Here is a 24,636-nt window from a genome sequence, read left to right as displayed (position 1 = left end):
CTTTCCCCCCAAAATTGATAAATAACTACTAACCAATCATTTGTTATTTTGAAAGGCAATGCAAATGAAAAAAAATGATGATTGACTGCTCACAAATCATCATGTGATAAACATGTACACAGCAAATTTCTAAAATGTTTTCCCACTGATAATGTGTATTACTTTGGAATTATAGTAATTTTTAATTTGGCTAACTAAAAGACAACAACTTTTCAAATGCTCTCAAAAAATTTGTTAAACATTTATTAATCATTTTCTTTGTGTATAATTCTCTGTTCCTGTTTCACAATACTTTGTAGGAATACTACAGGCTGAGATCACCAAATATCTTCATTCAAATGTTAACCTGCAAAATGCAGACCAATATCTTATCTTTTTGAAAAAAATAGTAGCTGGCTTCATAATCAGGCTCAATATTTCTAACTGATACCAGGAAAGATGCCACCTTTGTCAACCTAACTTTTTTTTAAAAACAGAAAATATCAGCTATGCCTATGATCTTGGGTTGAGCTGTTTACATCCTGATTATGTGTCTTTTTTCAGTCTTTCATAATCCTTCTCACAATTTGTCATGCTTTCCAATTTGGTATCATCAGCAATTTACAATATTTTTCGTTCAATTCTAAAACGTGGACATTTTACCTTTTTAAATTAGAATACAGCTACAACACAGTCACATATCAGGCAGTGTTGAAAATTGCCCAGGTGTGTTCTTTCCACAAATAGCAGGACAAATCCAATCCTGTCAGTTACTGCCACATTCACCTCCTCTCAATCTCAATGGTAGGTTTCATCAACAGTATTATCATGAAGGACTTACTCACAAACAATCTGTTCTCTGATGCTCTGTTTGTGTTTCCCCAGGACCAAGCAATTCCAAGGCTCACCACAACCTTAGTCAAAATATGGATTCCAGAGCCTTGTCGAGAATGACCCCTGGTAGCATTTAACAAGTTGTAGCATCAAGGACCCTAGCAAAATTGAAATCAGTGGGAATGAGGAAGAAAATTCTCAGCAGGTTTGAATGATAACACAAAAGGAAATAGTTGTGGATGTTGGAGGCCAATGATTAGGATCAAAATACTGTGCTCCTTCGCTTACTGCACTGTGGGTGTATCTATGACTGCAGCTGTTCAAGAAGGCAGCATATCACCACCTTCTAAAGGGCCATTTTAGCCAAAGCCCTTATCCAATATATGAATTTTAAAAAATCTTCGCCCCAGAACATGACCGTAAGAATTCATCAAGGTGATGTCCTATATCTAAACATCTTCAGTAGATTCATCAATGATCTTCCCTCCAAGAACAGGTTAGAAGTAGGGATGTTTGCTGATGATTACACATTGCAAAAACCCTCAAAAAAAAAGCTCTATTCCAGGATCGTGTCCTGAAGTATTCCTTGAAATACTAACAAGTTTGAACAAGTTTATGATACTTCAAACTTTACCAATTTAAAGAAACAAATTCTAAACATACCATCAAACAATAATTCAAATAGTCATAAGAGAAAGTTATTGAGTTGAACGTTTAGCAGTTATTAGTTATAAGGAGTCAAAACTTGGGGAAACTATCAGAAAACCTATCAGATTTGCATATTTGAAACTATTCGGAAGTGGAATGGACAAGGAAATTCAATGATCTCTTTCACAGATATGTAGGTACTTTTACATTTATAACCACTTTAGACTTGAATGTTAACAATAACATGCTCAAATAATGCTCTTATAACTTGCTTCAAGGCATCAGCTCATTTGGTCAAAACATTTGAAATTTTAGTCCAAATAAATATATTTTTATTGTGCTGGAAACTCAGAACAAGTAGATATCCACATGATTTTTATATCAGATGGGTAAACGGCAAAGGTAATCTTCATTGTTCCAGCTATAACATGTTAAGTTGCAAAAATATTTATACAAATCATTAATCAAATTTACCTTTGTCATATCATTGAAGAATCAGTCTAAAACTGAGCAATCCTTCACAAAGCCACTAGAATATGTAGACAAGGTCATCACCTAGAATCATATTATTCAAAAGTAATTATTAATGAATAGATATCCAAACAGTATAATTTTTTTTATGCATCCAACGTATCTTAATTACAACAGGCAGCTGAAAACATTAATCTTATTCCTAGGGTTCACCACATCATAGAAGGCCAGCATTTACTGCTCATCCCTAATTGCCCTCAAAAGTGATGGTGAGCCTTCTTGAAGTGCTATGGTCCGATGGATACACGTACACTCACAATGTTAGGGAGTTCCAGGCTTCTCAACCTGTGACAGTGAAGGAATGGAAACATTCAGGATGGTCTAACTTGGAGGAAATTTTGCAAGTATTAGTGTCTCTATGCATCTGCTGCCTTTGCCTTTTAGATGCAAGAGATTGCAGGTGTTATTGAAGGAGATTTGGTGAACTGTTTTATGCATTGTGTAATAGTGCTCAATGTTGCCACTGTGTATTGGTGATGGGGGGAGTGAATGTTTCAGAGGAGTGCCAATCAAACAGGTTACTTTGTCTTCAATGAATCTCTTGAGCGTCGTTAGCATGCATTCACCCAGGCAAGTGCAGAGTATTCCATTATGCTGCTGACTTGTATTATAGATGGTGGACATGCTTTCAGGAATCACAGGGTGGGTTACTTCTTATCTGCTCTTGTAGTCACAGTATATACGGCTGGTCCAGTTCAGTTTCTGGTCAATGGTACCTCCCAGGATGTTGACAGTGGGTGATTCAGCAAAGGTAATGCTACTGATTGTCAAGGGGAAATGTTAGATTCTCTCTTGTTGGAGATGGTCTTTGTTGACACTTGTGTGGCACAAATGTTACTTGTCACTTCTCAGCACAAGCCTGAATGCTGTCCAGGTTCTTGCTGCACATGGATGAAGACTGCTCAATAGCTGAGATAATTAGTTGAATGCTGCCTTGATGTCAAACACAATTCACTATCACCTCCCCTCTTTAATTCAGCTCTTCTGTCCATATTTGGACCAAGACCATAATAAGGTAAGGTGCCAAGTGGCCCTGATAGAACCCAAACTGGGCATCAGGAAGCAGTTTTTTGCTGTTTAAGTAGCACTTTTTATTTCTATCAAACCACATTGTTCTACTTTTGATTAATACTGCCGTTTCCTGACGGCTGTGCCTATCAGCAGCAAACATTAGGGAGCATTTCTCAGATATGAAGATACAGTCAGTGACATCATAGCGATATCCTGCCTAGCTGCATCAGAGAATTTGTTCCCTAATTCTTTAAAGATAAAATAAAAAGTGTGGAACATTTGGAAAAATAAGAGAGAGTGCAGTGAAATTTCATTTAAAAATAAAGTGTGAGATCAGTGACAAGCAAATCTTGGAACGAATCCAAATCAATCTTGGCAAATGGAGATCTCAACTCCACCTCAATTTATAATCTTGTAATAAGTTGGCAAAAATAAATAAAAGTATTTTGAATAAAATGTTTTAGAAAACATCTAGTTCCATTGGAACTACTCACCTTTATTAAGCCTTGCACATTATGCTTTTAGAAAAATTACTATTTATCATTCAGATATTTTTATGTACCACTGTAGCGATCGGAAACTATTAAAATGAAAAAGGGTAATCTTTCACAAAAATCATCAAATCTGGAATTCAAGACTAAAGCAGTAAACTTTTAACTGCTTAGTAAATTTAGAGATAACATGATCACTTAGTGCTTGGGGGAGGGGGGGTCATTTAGTGCTTTTATGGGGAGGGGGCTGAGAGAAGAGAATCAATTTTCAACCAGAATACCCAATAAATAAAAAAAAATTTAAAACCTGACAGTTGACATTCCATGGTTAAAGTTTCAGTTTAAACTGGTCCAGGGAAAAGGTGGCATGCACTCACCTAGGCAGGAGAAACACAGAAACTGCACTGGCACCCACAGTGCAGTCCAAATATGCATGCACAACTGTTCCTGGTACGTGGCTGTCAGCGTCGTGTTCGTGTTTCTGAACAGCTAACACTTGAACAGACCCATCTGTTTCTCAAGTAAATTAACACATACCATTCTACAACTATGTAATTTAATAGCAATGTAACTTCAATGGTCATTGTTCTGTGTTTCAAAAGATATATTTTGATGCACTGAATGTTTTGATGCTGGAAACTCAGAATAAAATATATCCTCATTTTGATATCAGACGGGTAAACGGCATTGGTATTCATCATTGTCCCAGCAAAATTCCAATCCAACTCAAACACAAGAATATTTTTAAGTAAGTTACATGTGTATACTTAAACCTTTAAACAACGTAGCCTTCAAAGCTACTCAATTGAATCCTTTGTAAATTTTCTCCTGCAGGTACTATGAATCATAAGAAACAAATATATAATTTTACCTTCTTCATATTCACCAAAATAGTACTATGGTAGATAAAAGGTCGATCTGAACATCTTGCATTTCCAAGAGGACTAATTTTTAAAATCGCATGTATCAAGCATCTGATGAAAATATATCATCTGCAATAGTTTATAACAACATATTTATGTTAATTAAGTCATGATTTCAAATTTCCAAGTTCAAACAAAGTACATCCAAAACAAAAAAAATCGGTTGCCTTTCAGGAACTGAGACCCCTATTCTGCACATTCAGAATTTTTTGTTTTATTTGCTGTTCCGGTCCAGCACTGATAATTGTTGACCTTCATTACCAATTGGAAATGTGGACACACTGTATAACACCAATAAAATGTGAACAAAATGGTCACAATGTGTATTAATGATCAATTTAGAGTTCAAAGCTTGTGTAAGATAGTGGTTAAGTAAAATTCAAACAAATGAATATAAAATATGAAATGGGAAGAATAGGCCATTTAATCTATTCAGCCTGCTCTACCATTTGATAAGATCATGGCTGATCTGATTCAAGTCTCAATTTTGCTTTCCTGTTAACTTCCTATACCCTTTGACTCTCTTGTCAATCAAGGATATAACTCAGTTTTAAATATATTCAATGACCCTGCCTCCAATGTTTTCTGAGAAAGAGAATTTCAAAGACAAACGACCCTCAGAGAAAAAAAGTTCTCCTCATCACCATCTTAAATTGGAGACCCTTTATATTTTTCAACTGTGTTCCCGAGTTCTAATCTTTCTAATAAAGGGAATCATCCTCTCACATCCACCCTGTCAACTTCTCTCAGGATCTCATATGCTTCAATAAAATCACCTCTCGATCTTCTAAACTCCAATAATATGGGCCCAACCTTTCTCAAAAGACAACCCTGTCATCTCAAAATATCAACTGAATAAATCTTCCCTGAACAACGTAGCAACATTTAATGTAGAACAAAGAGCATGGGGTTTCTTTTGTGAAATTGCATCTACTTGTGTTTTTCAACACAAAAAAATTAAACTAGATTGGGTAAAGCAATCAAAAGGAGTTAGCTCAGAAATTACAAATTCAGTTTGCCAAAATGCGAGATGAAGACTCAAAACAGCAAAGTATAAAGCATTCAACATATTAAAAGGAAAAACTAGGTGACAAAAATACTCCAAAAATGCTGTTGAAAGTAACCTGTGAATAGATTAAATCTGCATATATTCAATCAATAAAGACAAGCAAATAAAACTAACAGAATGATAATAGCTAAAACGGCAGAATGCATACATACAGTGTACTGGTCAGACAGTACTTTGAAAACTACACACAGTTCACCACAAAACAAGAGTCATTTACTAGCATTGGGAAGTAGCAGCGCTTAAAAAAAAATCATGAAGCAGATCCCTTGTGTAAAAATTCTAAGTTATAAGGAAGACTGGCAAGACAGGGGGATTTTCGGCCTTGAGATAAAGGATATGACATATCTCAGTATTGTAAGATAGCAGAGGAGAGGGATAAGATAAATCTGGCATATTAACTTATCGAAAGCACAAGTTCAAACAAGTAGAAGATGCATTTGAGAAAATATTTATTCTACAAACTAATTCAAGAAAATATAGAAATAATCAATTTGCCAATAATCATAGTAAAGTAATTATGAATTAAAAAGGAATTATTTAAACTGATGCTCTTCATACATATAGAAAACCAAACCAGTACGATGACATATGCAAATTTATTGAAAGATTAATAACCAAAGAACAAAGGTCACAGCTCCGCTTCATGGTAACATGGGTCCCAATACAACCAGAATAGCATTTTTACTGCAAGTTCATTTCAAGACTTTGACCCACACTAAAATTACAATACCACAGAGACACTGAAAACAGAATTAAATCTCTGACCACTAGCTTTCTTCTTCTGCTTCTTTAGAGAACAGGGGCATGGTCAGGTCCACTGGACAGCTCTACCATGATGCCCCTGTGGCAAGGGCCAATTTATCATCTAAATTAGAGCGTGCAGCTGCTAACATGATTTATGATGACAACTTCTTCACTAGCTAGACTAAGAAATGCCCCGTGTCTTTAGCAGCCTAATTTATCATTTATGGACGTTTTAAAAATTAGAATTTTATTTCGCAATTGATGCGCAACGCTTAGCAGAGATAATTTCAAGATTTTTGTAAAATTAAAAATAGGCAACTGAACACTAATTATTTTCTTGAGAGTATTGTCAGTGTGATGAATAGAACACTTCAATACATTTCACATCAAGTGGAAAGCCTTTGTACTTTGAACTTCTACTAAAATCACTAAAAGCACTTATCCAGGTCAATAAGGCTACAAAAAAACTTAAAAAAAGAGCCGAGTTCATTTCCAGAGGGACAGAATTGAATAGCAGAAAAGCTTTGTTAAATTTGTATAGAACCTTGGTTAGATCAGACTTGGGACAGAATTTTAAACCCCTCAAAAATGGGTTCTGAGATGGTTTGGGCGTGTGAATGGGGTTAGATTTGAATGGATGGGATTCTCCCTGCCCAAACACAGATGCAATTCCATGCTTGAACAGGCAGGGCTTTGGATGGGGAACCTGCTATTCACCTATTAAGGCACTTAAGTGGCTTCTTAATGGTCACTTGAAGGCTTTAACCTACCCAGCTTCAGTTTTTAGATTAACGGGAGCAAGTGGGGTGGGGAAGTTTAGAGATGTGGACAAAGTGTCACAGGGATGCCAATTAACTTTTTTAACCAAAAAAAATTATTAAACAGGAAATATTTGACAATAATCTCCTTCACATCCTACAAACTTTCACAGATTTTTAAAGATAACACAAGTTACAAAATACATCTTATAATGTTCTCAGTAAGCAAACAGTCTTCTAAAGCAACAGGCCAACTGTGGTTAGTCATACCACATTCTGAAACCAAGTGCTAGATACCACCCAATACAACTCCTTTTCATCAAATCCCCCCAGATACTTACCGTAAGTCAACTGGTCTCACTGGAACACTGACTTCCACCCAAGTGTTTCTAACCTCCACTCTTGGAAAAAGATGCCTTGGAATCATCTTGCAAACAATATTTTCTTTCAGATACCTTCACCAAAGATCAACTTCTGCTCTGGATTGCCAGGTGCATTGAAGCTTCCACGTGATCTCCTAGATACCCAGTCACGCCAACAGAATACCGTTGCTTTAAAAGGCTACATTAATGTGTCATCAACATTACTTCAGATATCTGGCTTCTTGCAGCCAGCTTCACCAGGTCTACACTTTTCAGCTCGGCCTTTACTTTAGTGAATAGTATCTTGTTCAGATCCTTTGTTCTCTTTGACTTGAGACTTCTGGAGATTTTCATTCCCTGATTTCTAGAACTATCTGTTCTTTAGCTTCTGAGACTTGCTTTCTGCCTCTTAACCCATTGTCTATTAGCAGTTTTTGTGAGAGCTGCTTTCTTCTCAGATACCTGATTCCAACTGAACCACAAATGCTTATGCTTTTCAGTTAGATCTCCGGTTGCTAAGCAACACCCTTTTTTTTAAACCTCTTGTTTTCACATTGTAAACCTTGAATTACAGTAGTCACAGTTTGAGATTAAACCGTAACCTGCAGACCTGCAAGCACCTTTGTTTAACATGAGCTAAATGGTGTTTAACCCTTACACAGAAATACAATTAAAAACTATATCTTGTTTCTAAAGCCCACTAAATCAAATATAGATTACTTAAAACTATGTTTGTTTCCTGACATGATGATCAAAAGGTTGATCAAAATGGTATGTTTAAAAGTGTGTCTTAAAGAGAGGTAAAGAGGCTGAGAGGTTTACAGAGGGAATTCCACACCTTAGGGTTTTGACAGCTGATGGCACGACCTGGTCACCCTATTATAGAAAGGATATTATTAAACTAGAAAGAGTGCAGAAAGGATTTACTAGGACGCTACTGGGACTTGATGGTTTAAGTTATAAGGAGAGGCTGGATAGACTGGGACTTTTTTCTCTGGAGCGTAGGAGGCTGATGAGTGATCTAATGGAGGTCTATAAAATAATGAGGGGCACAGATGAGCTAGATAGTCAATATCTTTTCCCAAAGGTAGCGGACTCTAACACTGGAGGGCATAGGTTTAAGGTGAGGGGGAGAGATACAAAAGGGTTCAACGGGGCAATTTTTTCACACAGAGGCTGGTGTCTGGAACAAGCTGCCAGAGATAGTAGTAGAGGCAGGTACAATTTTGTCTTTTAAACAGTTACATGGGTAAGATGGGTATACAGGGATATGGGCTAAACGGTAGGTTAGTGGTGCAAATTGGACAGCATAGACAAGTTGGGCCGAAGTTCCAATGCTGTAAACTTCTATGACTATGAATCTATGACCACTAATGGCTGGAGTGATTCAAGTCAGTGATGCTTAAGAGGTCAGAATTAAAGAAGTGCTGATATCTCAGAGTTGTAAGGCTTGAGGAGATTACAGAGGTAGGGAGGGAAACCATAAAGAAAGATTTGAAAACAAGGGTGGGAATTTTAAAATTGTTTAACTGGGAGTAAGTGTTGGTCAATAAGCAAAAGGGTGATGGGTAACAGAGCTTGGTGCAAGTCAGGATCGAGTCATAGAATCCCCACAATGCAGAAGGAGACCACAGCAACTCCCCAAAAAAGCATCTCACTCAGCCCCATCCTCACAGTTCCAAATTCTTGGAAGTGCTTCACTCTGAGATGAGCAGTTCTCTCACCAATCATGAAACTGATAGCAGAGATTTCTTTGGCTCTTCTCGAGTTCCATACTATGACCTCTGTTGCTAAGTTACACGAGTTTTTTCCCCTCAACCTTTTTTTTAACCTTTTATTCACATCTTCATGCTTCAACTTCAGTTCCTTCACCATTTGGCTGTGAGTGTTATACTGTAACTTTCTGGCCCTAATAAATTTCCTAGTTACTTCTGCCTTTTCATAGTACTACTTTATTTCTTTTTTAGCTTCAATATCGCTGGACCACTTCTCATTTTGAATGTTGGTAGTAAGTTGCAGTAATCACATTGTGAGAAGAAAAAGGCATGCATGAGGGTTTCAGGGCAGATGAATTGCAGCAGGGTTGGAGTTGGGCAACATTATGGAGATATAGGATAAGTTCAACTAAAGAGAGTATCAAAAATTAATATTGTAAATTGCAATCTTGGTCCACCTACTTGTTTTATTCTGGCAAATACAGAGAGCTCAGTCAAATAGGTTTTTGATCAGGGGCTTAAGTAGATGTATTCAACACTCCTAATACTCTGGAAGCAATCATTAGAGCTGTAAGATTTACAAATTTGTTGTATTTTAAAAAAAACATTTGGAATTCCCATTATTTCTAATCAAACTTTCAGGACTGCATGGAGAAAAATTCAGACAAAATGCTAAAAATTCAAAAAACAAGGCAGCTGAAGACTTAACTGAGGAAAAAGATAGACAACCTGATATTAACCTATTGTTATCCAAAATTTACTATGGAAGTTAGTGAAAGATCAAACCTGTTCATTATTTTGGAAGTACAAATAGGAGTAGATAGATTCTGTAAACTATTTTCCTCTGCTTAATTGTCTATTAACACGATTTACTACTTTTAATATCCCAGTGCCATTGCGAAACAGATTGCTTATTATGCCTACTCTAGAAATTACAAGAGGAATCCTGTAATATTCAGTAATCTAAAGAAACAAAGGTTTTAAATTCCTCCTGAAACAGCACTTTGGTCACAAAAAGCAAAGTATTATTTATGGGAGCACTAGAAAATTATCAAAGACCAAAAGTTGGCGACTGTGGCAAGATCAAGCAATCTTTTAAATGACAAAAAATTACTTGGAATACCATGTATGACAAACTGCAGATGCCAAATGATCACAAGTGAAAGGTGTCTTTCAGGAAAAGCTTAAAAAGAGCAGCAGAATACTTTAGGGTGGGACCATCAAAGCTTAGGCCTGCTGCTAAATGAAGACAGTCACCAATTGTAGAGCAAAGAAAACTGGAGACACGCAAGTGGCCAGAGCGCAGATTGAGGAGGGTTATAAAGGCTGGAGGAGGTCACAGAGAGGAGCAAGGCTTATGGACTAGTTTGAAACAGGGATGAGAATTTTAAAACTGAAGCACTGCCAGACCAGCAACCAATGTAGATCAGCGAGTATAGGTAAACAGACTTGATGTAAAATAAAAAGCAGAATTTGGATGAGCTCAAGTGTAAATGGAATGGAAGATAAATGGGCAGCACAGTGGTTAGAACTGCTGCCTCATAGTGCCAGGGACCCAGGTTCGATTCCCAGCTTGGGTCACAGTCTGTATGGAATCTGCAGATTATCCCCAAGTTTGCATGAGTTTCCTCTGAGTCTGAAAGACATGCTGGTTAGGTGCATTGGCCATGCTAAATTCTCCCTCAGTGTTTCCAAACAGGCGTCAGATGTGGTGACTAGGAGATTTTCACAGTACCTTCATTACAGTGTTAATGTAAGCCTACTTGTGACTAATAAATAAGAGAACTGAATTTGAACTGTTTCAAACAATGCTTGGCAATTAAGTATCATTGACCATCACTGGCACATTCTCCAAGGCAACACTTGTACCAGAGTCCACTTGCCAACAAACAAGCCCTTGCAAGTTTGACAGAATTCCCTTACATCTTATTCTTAAAATTGGCCTGATGAGCGAAACATGAAAAACTTTACAAATGTCTCTTTTTTCAAATATAATTTCTAATGTTAGATGTGATTCCATGATTGGACAGTGTTTGCTGGACAATTCCAGGGGTGCTAAGAATTACAGTAATGACCAACTTAAGATCATCAGTTAGGCTTGCAACATGTCACACTTACACTTGCTTGGAGCTATATATATATATTCATATGCACACACCTGTGCTCCGCAGGCAAAAGGATCACATCCTGGCATTGCATCTTTTTTGAATTAAACAAAAGACGAAGAACAACAGGAGACAGAGGATGATGATAGAAGGCTGTTTTAGTGACTGGAAGCCAGTGTCCAGGGGTGTACCACAGGGATCTGTGTTGGGCCCCCTATTATTCACCAATGACTATGTGGGGGGTAGGATTAGTAAGTTTGCGGACGACACAAAAATTGGACAGGTGGTTAACAGTGAGGCGTTGTGTCTTGGTCTACAAGATATAGATAGAATGGGCAAATGGACAGGTAAGTGGGAGAGGAAATTTAATCCTGAAAAGTGTGAGGTGATACATTTTAGAAGGAATAATTTGACAAGAAAATAAATCAACTATAAGACACTAGGAAGTTCATTGGAACAAACAAACCTTGACATGTTTGTCCACAATCTTTGAAAGTGGTGCAGGTTAGTAGGTGGTGCAAAAGGCTTATGGCATACATATCAATCTAGGCATAGTTTATAAAAGCAGGGAAGTCATGTAGGCGTTATATAGAACTTTGGTGAGGTCATAGCTGGAGTACTGTGCGCAGCTCCGGTTGCCACTTTATCACAAGGATGTGATTGCAGTGGAGGGGGTGCAGAGGAGATTCACCAGGATGCTGCCTGGGATGGCACATTTAAGTTACAAACAGAGGTTGCATAGGCTTGCGTTGTTTTCGTTGGAGCAGAGAAGACTGAGGGGCGAGTTGATCAAGAAGTACAAGATTATGAGAGACGTGGACAGAGTGGATAAGGAGCAGCTGTTCCCCTTAGTTGAAGGGTCAGTCATTAGGGGACATTCAAGGTGAATGTGCAGGAGTTTATGGGGGGTGGGGGGGGGGGGGGGGTGGAATGTGAGGAAAAACTTTATCCAGGGGATGGTGACAGTTTGGAATGTGCTGTCTGGGGGGGGGGGGTGCAGGGTGGAGGCAGGTTGTCTCACATCCTTTAAAAAGTATCTGGATGAGTACTTGGCACATTATAACATTCAAGGCTATAAGTCAAGTTCTGCAGATGGGATTAGGTGGGACTTCAAGTATTTCAAATGTTGTGCAAGCTTTATGGGCCGAAGGGCCTTTTCTGCACTGTAATGATTAATAATTACCTAGCAATGCCTCAACCAGTGCCAACCAATCAGCATTCTTTCCTCAAGTAGAATAAATTGTTGCTCCCACAGTCCAAATGTGTCTGGGTTATGTGGATTAGCCTAGTGTCAGGGGTACTAGCTACGGTAAATGCATGGCATTATGCCCTGGGTGGGCTGTGGTCGGTGCAGACTCGATAGACCAAATGGCTCCTTCTGCACTGCAGGATTCTATGAGTCAGGTTCTGTACTACCAAGCAGCTATTTAGAATAAAAACTGCAATCATTCACTGACCCCTGAGGTGGGTGAAACTAATCCAGGAGATCTCACTGAGTGTTGTTTATAAAAACACAACCTTCTATGTTCTGCAACCTCTGTTCCAATTAGGAATGAGATCAGCTCCCTCTCAAGGAATGCAGAATGTCAGCACCCATCATAGCAGCTAGTTGTATGCCAGAGGTTCACTACTCTCTTGGAAAAGAAAACCCATCTAACATTCACAATATACCTATCCCTTACATTGTTTAAACTACTCAAATCACCCACTATGTTTAAATTGAAATAATCCAATTTAGAACATGCCATACAGCTCTTTAAATATTTTATAGACTTCAGGTTGCCTTGAAGTTTTCACTGCTCCGAAGCAAACTAACATTTTTAAGCCTTAGCAGCTGATGTATTTTTTTTGAATTGCAGTTTTTTTAAAGCATTTTTCCATGACCACAGGACATCCCAAAATGTTTCACCAACAGTAAAGTACTTTTTGAAGTGTTGTACGGTTGTAATGAAGCAAATGTGGAAGCTAATTTACACTCAGCAAACTCCCACAGACAACTTGTGACAATGACCAGATAATCTGTCCTTTATGATGTTGATTGAGAGATAAATATTGGCAAGACACTGGAGGTAGCTCCCCTGCTTTTCTTTGAAATAGTGAAATGGAACATTTTACACTGACCTGGCAGGAATTTGGGGTCTTGGTTTAACATGTCATCTGAAAGACTGGCAGTGCAATGCTCCTTTAACCATGCACTGGAATGACAGCCTTGATTTTATTTTTTTGCTCAAGCCTTTGAGTGTAACTTGAACCCAGAACTGTGTGATTCATAGGTGCATATGCCACCAACTCAAGAACAGCTTGTTCCCTGCTGCCATCAGTTTTTTGAATGGACCTATTTTATATTAAGTTGAACTTTCTCTACACCCCAGCTATGACTGTAATACTACATTCTGCACTCTCTCCTTTCCTTCTCTATGTACAGTATGTTTTGTCTATATACTGTGTGAAACAATACTTTTCACTGTATAGTAATACATATGACAATAATAAATCAAATCAACTGAGTCATGGCTAACAAGCAAGCAATCATTCACTGGACTTTTTCCAAGTACGTTATATCGTTCGTTGTAAGACTGGTTAAAAATCTGGCTTTAGTTAGCAGCATCAGAAAAACTTTCTCACGGTTCTGTCAGGAAAATGCCCAAAGCTGACCATCTATATCCATTATGCCAGTGATAAACTGAGACAGTGCCTGTATTCAAACTGCTATAAGCTGCTGTGATTGGGAGCTGTGCAATATTTCTTTGAAATATTAAAATACTTGAGTCCAGGCCGGGAATGGGACTAGCAGCGGAAGAGCAAGTAGACAAAATGAATTATATTTAATAACAGAAACTATCAGGGAATATGTTTGTAAGAAAGATATGCTATTGCAGGAATATTGCCTCACTCATGTTGTAGCTTTTCACTGGACAGTCTTAGTGAGACTGTTTCCTCCAAAACTCTTGCAGGTTACTGGAATGTGTGATACAGGAGACTGGGCTAGTAATTCAGAAGCCTAGGTTAATACCCTGGCATCATAGGTTTAATTCTTACCACAGTAGCTGGTGACATTAAAAAATTCAACTGACAAAAAAAATTCTGGAATTTAAAACTAGTCTCAGTAGTGGTGACATGAAACTATCATTAATTGTTGTTTGCCTGAGACTTGGGTTTAATTCCAGTTTTGGCTGGCTGTCTGTGTGGAGTTTGCACATTCTCCTCGTGTCTGTGGGTTTCTTCCAGATGCTCAGTTTCTTCTCACAGCCCAAAGATGTGCAGGTTATGTGAACTGGCCATGCTGAGTTAGTTGGTGCAGACTCAATGGGTTGAATGGCCTCCTTCTGCACTGTAGGTTTTCTATGGTTTGACAATGGACTCCAGATCCACAGCAATAAGATTGGTATGGTACAATGATTAGGTTTCATGTTTTAACAGAATTGAATAATTCAACTGTTATAAAATGGAATTCTAGCTATGCTAAGAACTAATATTTTAAAATAGCACATGCTTGCTAGAACACAAAGTGAACACGTGTGTGAAACCGCAGGAAACGTTTGAGGTTCTCAATGAATATTTCTCCTGTGTTTACCATGGAGAAAGACATGAATTCTTGGGAACCTGGGAAAGTTAGTTGTGATATACTGGGGCTGGGGACAGTTCGCATTACAGTAGAAGAGGTGATAGATGTATTAAAATGTATGAAGATGGATAAATCTGGCTCTTACCAGGTGTATCTAAGCACACTCTGAGGCTAGAGAAGAAATTGCAGGAGTCCTGGCTGAGACATTTACCATGATGTGGAGATGCTGGCGTTGGACTGGGGGTAAGCACAGTAAGAAGTCTCACAACACCAAGTTAAAGTCCAACAGGTTTATTTGGTAGCACAAGCCACAAGCTTTCAGAGTGCTGTCCCGTCATCAGGTGAGTGGGAATTCTGTTCACAAACAGGGCATATAAAGACACAAACTCAATTTACAAAACAATGGTTGGAATGCATTTGCATCATTTGCATCATTGACAGCCACAATGCTAGAATTCCATTTTATAACAGTTGAATTATTCAATTCTGTTAAAACATGAATTAGAATTCTTTACTGGGAGATGGCATATGGAGGGATTACTACTTTTCTTGATGTTTGTTTGTAACCTAGACCTGGTGTATGGGGTAGTTTCAAAATTTGAACATGATGCAAGACTGGACGATAGAAAATTTTGTGCCCTTATTTAAGAAGGGCTGCAAAGAAATACCTGGAAATTATAGATTCATAAGCCTAACATCTGTGATAGATAAGTTACTAGAGCCAAATCTGAGGGATAAGCTATACAGGCATTTGGAAAGACAAGGTTTGATTAGGAGCAGTCAGCACAGCTTTGTGCATGGGAGGTCATGCCGTACAAATAACTTTTTTGTTTCGTTTCTGTCTTCACGGAGGAGGACGTGAATAATTTGCCAGGTGTTGGCGATGGAAAGATGGTAGGAGTGGAGGGCCTGAATGACATTATTGTTACTGGAGAGGCGGTGCTCGACAGACTGGAGGGACTGATTGTGGACAAGTCCCCAGGACCGGATGGAATGCACCCAAGGGTTCTGAAGGAAACGGCGGAGGTGATAGTGGATGCCTTGGTGATTATTTTCCAAACATCGCTGGATTCCGGGGAAGTGCCGGAAAATTGGAAAACGGCTAATGTTACGCCGTTGTTTAAGAAAGGTGCCAGGCAAAAGGCGGGGAATTATAGGCCGGTTAGTTTAACGTCTGTTGTAGGAAAAATGTTAGAATCCGTGATCAAGGAGAAAATAGCGAGGCATCTTGAGGAGAATTGTTTGGTAGAGCAGACGCAGCACGGTTTCGTTAAGGGGAAGTCGTGTCTGATGAATTTATTGGAGTTTTATGAGGATGTGTCTAGGGTGGTGGATAGAGGAGAGCCAGTGGATGTGGTCTTTCTCGATTTTCAGAAGGCATTTGACAAGGTGCCTCACAAGAGGTTACTGCAGAAGGTCAGGGGGCATGGAGTTGGGGGTAGGGTGTTAGCGTGGATGGAGGATTGGCTGTCAAATAGGAGGCAGAGAGTGGGGGTCAGTGGGTGCTATTCGGATTGACGGTTGGTGACTAGTGGAGTGCCCCAGGGGTCGGTGCTGGGGCCTCCTATTCACCATTTATATAGATGATCTGGAGGAGGGGACCGAGTGTTTGGTGTCGAAGTTTGCTGATGACACCAAGATTGGTGGAACGGCAAACTGTGCAGAGGGTGTGGAGAGTCTGCAGAAGGATCTAGATAGGCTGGGCAAATGGGCCAGGAACTGGCAAATGGAATTTAATGTTGGCAAATGTGAGGTTGTCCACTTTGGTAGGAATAATGGTAGGAAGGACTATTACTTACGTGGCGAAAAACTGTAGCATGCGACGGTGCAGAGGGACCTCAGGGTCCTTGTGCATGAGTCGCAAAAACCCAGCCTGCAGGTGGTCAGGAAGGCAAATGGGATGCTGGCCTTCATAGCGAGGGGGATTGAATATAAAAGTAGGGAGGTCTTGCTGCAGCTGTATAGGGCACTGGTGAGGCCGCAGCTGGAGTACTGTGTGCAGTTTTGGTCACCGCACTTACACAAGGATATTGTGGCCTTGGAGGGAGTGCAGAGAAGGTTTACTAGGCTGATTCCGGAGTTGAGGGGGTTGAACTATGAGGAGAGGCTGAATAAACTAGGCTTGTACTCATTACAGTTTAGAAGAATGAGGGGAGATCTCATTGAGACATACAAGATGTTGAATGGGATGGATAGGATAGAGGTGGAGAGGCTCTTCCCGCTCAGAAAGGACAGTAGGACTAGAGGGCACAGCCTCAAGATAAAGGGGGGGCGGTTTAGAACAGAGTTGAGGAGGAACTTCTTCACTCAAAGGGTGGTGAATCTCTGGAATTCTCTGCCTGTTGAAGTGGTGGAGGCTGCCTCACTCAATATTTTTAAGACGCGGGTCGATAGGTTTTTGATAGGCAAGGGGATTAAGGGTTATGGGGAGAGGGCGGGAACGTGGAACTGAGCCATGACCTTATTGAATGGCGGGGCAGGCTCGAGGGGCTAGATGGCCTACTCTTGCTCCTATTTCTTATGTTCTTATGTTCTAAATGTGTTAGGAGTTCTTTGGTGAAGTGACTAAGGAGGTTTGTGAGGGCAGGGCGGTAGATGTGGTCTATATGACTTCAGTAAGGCCCTTGATAAAAGTTCTGCATGGTAGGTTGCTTTGGAAGGTTACATCACATGGAATCCAGGAAGAGTTGGTAAACTTGAAAAACAACTGGCTTGATGGTAGAAAGCAGAGAGTAATGGTGGAAGGATGCTTGTCGGACTGGAGGCCTGTGACTAATGGTGTGCCTCAGGGGTCAGTGCTGAGCCCATTGCTATTTGTTATCTATATCAATGATTTGGATGAGAATGTACAGGCATGATCAGTAAGTTTGCAGATGATGCTTAAATAGGTGGTATTGTAGACAGTGAGGAAGAGATTCAAGAATTGCATGAGAATCTTGATCAGCTGGGGGAAAGTGGGCCAAGAAATGGCACATGAAATTCAATACAGGCAAGTATGAGGTGTTGCATTTGGAAAGTCAAATCAAAGTCAGACTTTCATGGTGAATAGTAGGTCATCAGGGAGCATCATGGAACAGAAGGACCTTGGTGCTCAGGTGCTTGGTTCTCTAAAAGGTGGAGTCACAGGTAGACAGGGCAGTGAAGGCAGCTTTTAGCATGCTGGCCTTTATCAATCAGAATGTGGAGATGCTGGCAGTGGACTGAGGTAAACACAGTAAGAAGTCTCACAACACCAGGTTAAAGTCCAACAGGTTTATTTGGTAGCAAAATCCACTAGCTTTCAGAGCACTTGCCACTCCTTTGTCAGGTGACTCAGATGACTTCTTACTGTCTTTATCAGTGAGGGCATTGAGTGTAGAAGTTGGTAAGTTATATTGCAGTTGTACAGGACATTGGTGAGGCCGTTCCTGGAGTTCAATGTTCAGTTTTGGTCGCCTTGATACAGCAAAGATGTTATTAAACTGGAGAGAATGCAGAAGAGATTTACAAGGACGTTGCTAGGACTCAAGGGACTGAGTTATAGGGAGAGATGGAAGGCTAGGACTTTTTTCTTTGGAGCGTAGGTGATTGCAGGATGATCTTACAGAAGTGTATAAGATCATGAAAGGCACGGATAGAGTGAACGCATTCAGTCCGCCCCCCCCCCCCCACCAAAAAGTTGAGGGATCGAGAATTAGCGGGCATAGGTTTAAGAGAGGAAAGAATTCATAGGAACCTAAGAAGCAACTTTTTCTTTTTGTACAGAGGGTGGGGAGTATGTGGAATGCTGGAGAAAGTGGTTGAGGCAGGGATATTGACAACATTTAAAAGGCATTTGGACAGATACATGAATAGGAAAGGTTAGAGGGATATGGGTCAAATGCAGGCAAATGGGGTTAGCTTAGATGGGCATTTTGGTCGACATTATCCAGTTTGAGCTGTCTCCATGCCGTAGACTCTATGATCTAATATATTTTTCACTTAGAAAGTACAGTTTTACAAATGTTAGGGGACTAAGATGGTGAATACATAGGACAACAACGTAGTAGTAGATTCAGAAATGCTATGGTAACGCATTTTCTTAGAGCTCCTGTAATTCAAAATTTCCCACTACACCACTGTTAAGTAGGAGACTGTGGGGTATCCTGTGTGGTCTTGTTAATAATACTACAGTTCCAAGGTATAAAAATAAAATTCTGCAGAAAATGGAAATCTGAAATAAAAACAGGAAATGTTGAAAACATACAATGGCTTATGCAGTATCTGTTGAGAGGAACAGAGTTAACATCTCAGATTGATGACCTGATAGGTTTGGTCTTACTGACAGTTATGTTGATAATTGAGTACATAATGCTAAATTTGTTTCACATAGAACTTTTGACAATTCAATTTCCTAGTTTCTTCCAATCTTTTGAGAAAAATAAAATAAGCTCTTGAATCCTAACAGAATGAGAGGACATAATATTTAACGTACACTATTACACAGAATGCAAACAGGGATTTCCGAGTTTCCTCGCCATTAATGTTGATAATGAAAAATTTACATTTTAAATATTTGACACAATAACGTTGCTGAAAAATAGTGACAATAAAATGCATGTTACAGACAGCATTTTAAATAAAACAAATATCAAGTACAATAATAATACATTAGCAAGTCAGCAAATATAGAATATTTCAGAAAACTAACCGACAGAAGCTTGATACCTCTGGGATCCTGTCAGATTAAAGTCCGGCAAATCCTGATTTTGATACCAATGATTTGACAGGAATAAGGCAAAAGGATAACATTTAAATTTCTTTCAACTTCAAGTTACTTGGTTGCCATGCAGAACTATTCAATGTTTGTAAATTTAAGTTCAGGAAGTTGTTCGTTAATAAATCCGTGTTTGTTTAATCGTTTCCATGTGCTTTGTATTATTCACAGGATACAGCATATTAATATTAATCAATCAGAAACACGCGGTGTGTGGGAAATCTCTTTTCACATTTCACTAAAGAGAAGGGGCCATTAATCTGGTAATATCTCTTGCCAGATCAGTTTACTGAGTCATTAGACACTGACTGGACTATATTTTCACTACGTTTACGATTTAAACTGGGCCACACAAATAGTGAAGAGTTATTGAATGTGGGAGAAGAACCATTTCTCCTGTACAAAGAATGTGGGTGTGCAGAAAGCGAGTTCTCCTTTACATACCGAATCGGTGAAACATCAGCGATTCATCCGGTTCTACAGCCCTACGATCCAGGGCTTTTCCCGCTCCTGCCGCTTTACGATACAGGGCTTTTCCCGGGCCTCAGGCCCCACTATCCAGGAGTTTTCCCGCCCCACCATTTTTCCGTCTTCCCGCCCACGATCTTGTGCTGTTACCCCATTTCCTTCGGCCCGGGCACCGTAAGCTGGACACCTCGAGTTTTTAATCGGTGGGGATGAGTTGATCGCTGATCCAGACCCACTGTAGGCCGCTCAGCCTGAACGCAAGCGATTCCAACGGCCGCCATTGCTCCCCCGTCGGACCGTTAACGGCCTCCGTGCCGCGCGCCTGAGCCACCCGCGGGAATGCGCAGCGCGCTCGCGAGACTGCAACAACGGAAATTGCTGGAAAACCCCAGCAGGTCTGACAGCGTCTGGAGAGATACTTTTATAAAAATAGGAGAAACTGTCAGTGACCAACTGTAAACCCAGAGCAGCAGTTAGTGACTGGTATTAAACCCAAGGCAGCGGTGAATGATCGATGGTAAACACAGTAAGAAGTCTGAAAACACTAGGGCAACAGTTAGTGACCAACTGTAAACGCAGGTCAATGGTTGGTGACCAATGGTAGAGCCAGGCTAGCATTTTATTTCCTTTAGCGTTGTGGTATTGTTACTGAACTATTAATCTAGAGACCTAGCAAAATGCTCCAGAATTTGAATTCAAATAAAAATCTGGAATTAAAAGTCTAGTGATGACAATGAAACTATTGGTTAAAAACCCATCCAAATCACTTCATGTCCTTCAGGGAAGGAAATCTACTGTCCTTGCTATGTGTCTGGCAGTACAGGTAATATGGTTGACTCTTAAGTGACCTTTCAGAAAGCCTAGCAAGCCACTAAGTCACTCCATAAGAACATAAGAAATAGGAGCAGGAGTAGGCCATCTGGCCCCTCGAGCCTGCCCCACCATTCAATAAGATCATGGCTGATCTGTCATGGCTCAGTTCCACATTCCCGCCCTCTCCCCATAACCCTTAATCCCCTCTCTTATCAAAAACCCATCAACCCGCTTCTTAAAAATATTGAGTGAGGTAGCCTCCACCACTTCAACGGGCAGAGAATTCCAGAAATTCACCACTCTTTGAGTGAAGAAGTTCTTCCTCAACTCTGTTCTAAATCGTCCCCCCTTTATCTTGAGGCTGTGCCCCCTAGTCCTACTATCCTTTCTGAGCGGGAAGAGTCTCTCCACCTCTATCCTATCCATCCCATTCATCATCTTATACGTCTCAATGAGATCTCCCCTCATTCTTCTAAACTCTAACGAGTACAAGCCTAGTTTATTCAGCCTCTCCTCATAGCTCAACCCCCTCAACTCTGGAATCAGCTTAGTAAACCTCCTCTGCACTCCCTCCAAGGCCAAAATATCCTTGCGTAAGTACGGCGCCCAAAACTGCACACAGTACTCCAGCTGCGGCCTCACCAATGCCCTATATAGCCGCAGCAAGACCTCCCTACTTTTATATTCAATCCCCCTCGCTATGAAGGCCAGCATCCCATTCGCCTTCCTGACCACCTGCTGCACCTGCAAACTGGGTTTTTGCGACTCATGCACAAGGACCCCAAGGTCCCTCTGCACCGTCGCCTGCTGCAGTTTTTCTCCATGTAAGTAATAATCCTTCCTACCATTATTTCTACCAAAGTCGACCACCTCGCACTTGCCAACATTAAATTCCATTCGCCCAGCCTATCTAGATCCTTCTGCAGACTCTCCACACCCTCCGTGCAATTTGCCGTTCCCCCAATCTTGGTGTCATCAGCAAATTTCGACACCATACACTTGGTTCCCTCCTCCAGATCATCTATATAAATGGTAAATAGCTGAGGCCCCAGCACCGACCCCTGAGGCACTCCACTAGTCACCAACCACCAATCCGAATAGCACCCATTGACCCCCCCCACTCTCTGCCTCCTATTTGACAACCAGTCCTCTATCCACGCTAACACCCTACCCCCAACTCCATGTCCCCTGACCTTCTGCAATAACCTCTTGTGAGGTACCTTGTCAAACGCCTTCTGAAAATCAAGAAAGACCACATCCACCGGCTCTCCTCTACATATAAGATAATGAATGGGATGGATAGGATAGAGGTGGAGAGACTCTTCCCGCTCAGAAAGGACAGTAGGACTAGGGGGCACAGCCTCAAGATAAAGGGGGGACGATTTAGAACAGAGTTGAGGAAGAACTTCTTCACTCAAAGAGTGGTGAATCTCTGGAATTCTCTGCCCGTTGAAGTGGTGGAGGCTACCTCACTCAATATTTTTAAGACGCGGGTTGATGGGTTTTTGATAAGAGAGGGGATTAAGGGTTATGGGGAGAGGGCGGGAATGTGGAACTGAGCCATGACAGATCAGCCATGATCTTATTGAATGGTGGGGCAGGCTCGAGGGGCCAGATGGCCTACTCCTGCTCCTATTTCTTATGTTCTTATGTTCTATCCACCACCCTAGACACATCCTCATTGAACTCCAGTAAATTTGTCAGACACGACTTCCCCTTAACGAAACCATGCTGCGTCTGCTCTATCAAGCAATTTCCCTCAAGATGCCTCGCTATTTCCTCCTTGATGACGGATTCTAACATTTTACCTACAACAGACGTTAAACTAACCGGCCTATAATTCCCCGCCTTTTGCCTGGCACCCTTCTTAAACAACGGCGTAACATTAGCCGCTTTCCAATCTTCCGGCACTTCCCCGGAATCCAGCAACGTATGGAAAATAACCACCAAGGCATCCACTATCACCTCCGCCATTTCTTTCAGAACCCTCGGATGCATTCCATCCGGTCCTGGGGACTTGTCCACAATCAGCCCCCTCCAGTCTGTCGAGCACCGCCTCTCTAGTAACAGTAATGTCATTAAGACCCTCCAGTCCTACCACCTTTCCATCTCTAACACCCGGCAAATTATTCACGTCCTCCTCCATGAAGACCAAAACAAAAAAGTTATTCAAGACTTCAGCCATTTCCCCATCCCCTACCACTAAGTCCCCCTTCTCATCCTCTAAGGGTCCAACGTTCACCCTAGCCAGCCTCTTCCTTTTTATGTACTTATAAAAACTCTTGCTATTCTTTTTTATATTAAGCACTAGCCCAGCTTCATAGTTTCTCCTACCCTTCTTTATCAATTTCTTTGTCAATCTTTATTGACATTTAAACCTCTCCCAATCCTCTTCTCACTCACTACTCTTAGCTACTCTAAACACATCCGCTTTTAAATTTAACACTTTCCTTCACCTCCTTCGTTATCCACGGCTTATTACCTCTCCTCCTACAGTCCTTTTTGACCATCGGAATAAATTTCTGCTGAGCACCAAGAAAGATCTCCTTAAAAATCCTCCACTGCTCCTCAGCAGACCTACCTTCCAACACGCTCCCCCAGTCCACATTCGCCAATTCCTCTCTCATCCTACCGTACTCCCCTCTGTTCAAACAAAGGACGCGTGTCCGGGAACCCACTTTGTCCTCCTCCATCTGCACCAGAAACTCCACCATACAATGATCACTCTCCCCAAGAGGATCCTTCACCGCAAGGTCCCTGATTCTACCCACCTCATTACATAACACCAGATCCAAGATAGCTTGCTCCTTCGTCGGCTCCAACACACACTGTTCAAGGAAATTATCCCGGCAGCATTCCAAGAACTCCTCCTCGAGCCCACCGCGTCCAACATGGGTCGACCAATCAATATGCAGATTGAAATCCCCCATAATTACGGCCGTCCCATTCCTGCACGCCGCACTTATTTGCGCGTTAACAGCCCACCCCACCTCCAGATCATTTTTCGGGGGCCTATAGACGACACCCACCAGCGTCTTCCTCCCTTTGCTGTTCCTAATCTCTACCCACAAAGATTCCACTTGCTGCTCTTTGGCTCCAATATCATCCCTTGCTACCACCCTGATGCTATCCTTAATCAGCAGAGCTACGCCCCCCCCCTTTTTCCTCCCGCCTATCCTTCCTAAACACTTGATACCCCTGGACATCCAGCTCCCAGTCCCTGTCACCTTGCAGCCACGTCTCCGTAAAAAAAAGGAATAAATCTGGACAGATTGCCTGGTGTTGATCAAGGCACAGGAAATGACTGGCAAACCCAACCCTGTGCACCCTGCACCTCTTGGAACTAGTGCCAAAACTAGGAGGTCTGTCTTGTAGGCAAGTCAAGTAACAGCATGACGTAGTGGTAGGAAGGGAGGGTTATGGTCAACATCAACTTTGGACCTCATGAAGTCTCATGGCAGCAGGTCAAACATCTTGCTGGTTATCACATACCATCCCCCAGTTGATGAATTAGTACTCCTCTAAGTTGAACAGCACTTGGAGGAAGCACTGAAGGTGGTAAAGGGACTCTGCATGGAGGACTTCAATGTTTATCACCAAGGGTGGCTCAGAAGCCCCAGCACAGACCAAGCTGGTCAAGTCCCAAAGACCATCACTGCCATACTGAGTCAATGGCTGGCAGGTTGGCCAGGATAAAGGTTTTTCCTTCTTGTTAGTTCCCTTGCCATCTGTCACAGATGCAACGTTCATGACAGTATCGATAGGAATGACCACTGCACAGTCCTTGTGGGGATGAAATTCCTTCTTCACATTGCGGAAATGCTCCATTGTGGCAAGTGGCACTACACTGTGCTAAACGCTGTACAGATCCAGCAACTGACGAGT

The 24,636-nt window shown here is 41.0% G+C and overlaps 1 long non-coding RNA gene across 6 annotated transcripts in view; it reads right to left on the bottom strand.

Annotated features, from left to right (window-relative positions):
• LOC145346632 (uncharacterized) overlaps positions 1-24,636 on the bottom strand; it is a 34,899-nt gene that overhangs the window by 2,821 nt on the left and 7,442 nt on the right. Inside the window, exons 1-5 of one of the 6 annotated variants that reach the window (XR_013887718.1) lie at positions 19,915-20,512; positions 14,881-15,089; positions 4,366-4,486; positions 1,936-2,016; positions 821-971 (exon numbers count right to left, since the gene is read on the bottom strand). This is a non-coding gene — a long non-coding RNA (uncharacterized LOC145346632). Of the gene's footprint in view, positions 1-820; positions 972-1,935; positions 2,017-4,365; positions 4,487-7,329; positions 12,040-14,880; positions 15,090-19,914; positions 20,513-24,636 lie in introns of those variants that run through there. The other 5 variants (XR_013887719.1, XR_013887720.1, XR_013887722.1 and 2 more) reach the window with 5 other exon arrangements.

Source organism: Carcharhinus amblyrhynchos, chromosome 8 (assembly GCF_965287045.1).
Source record: "Carcharhinus amblyrhynchos chromosome 8, sCarAmb.v2.hapA, whole genome shotgun sequence".
Taxonomy (NCBI): Eukaryota; Metazoa; Chordata; class Chondrichthyes; order Carcharhiniformes; family Carcharhinidae; genus Carcharhinus; species Carcharhinus amblyrhynchos.
This window is presented reverse-complemented; position numbering and strand designations above follow the sequence as displayed.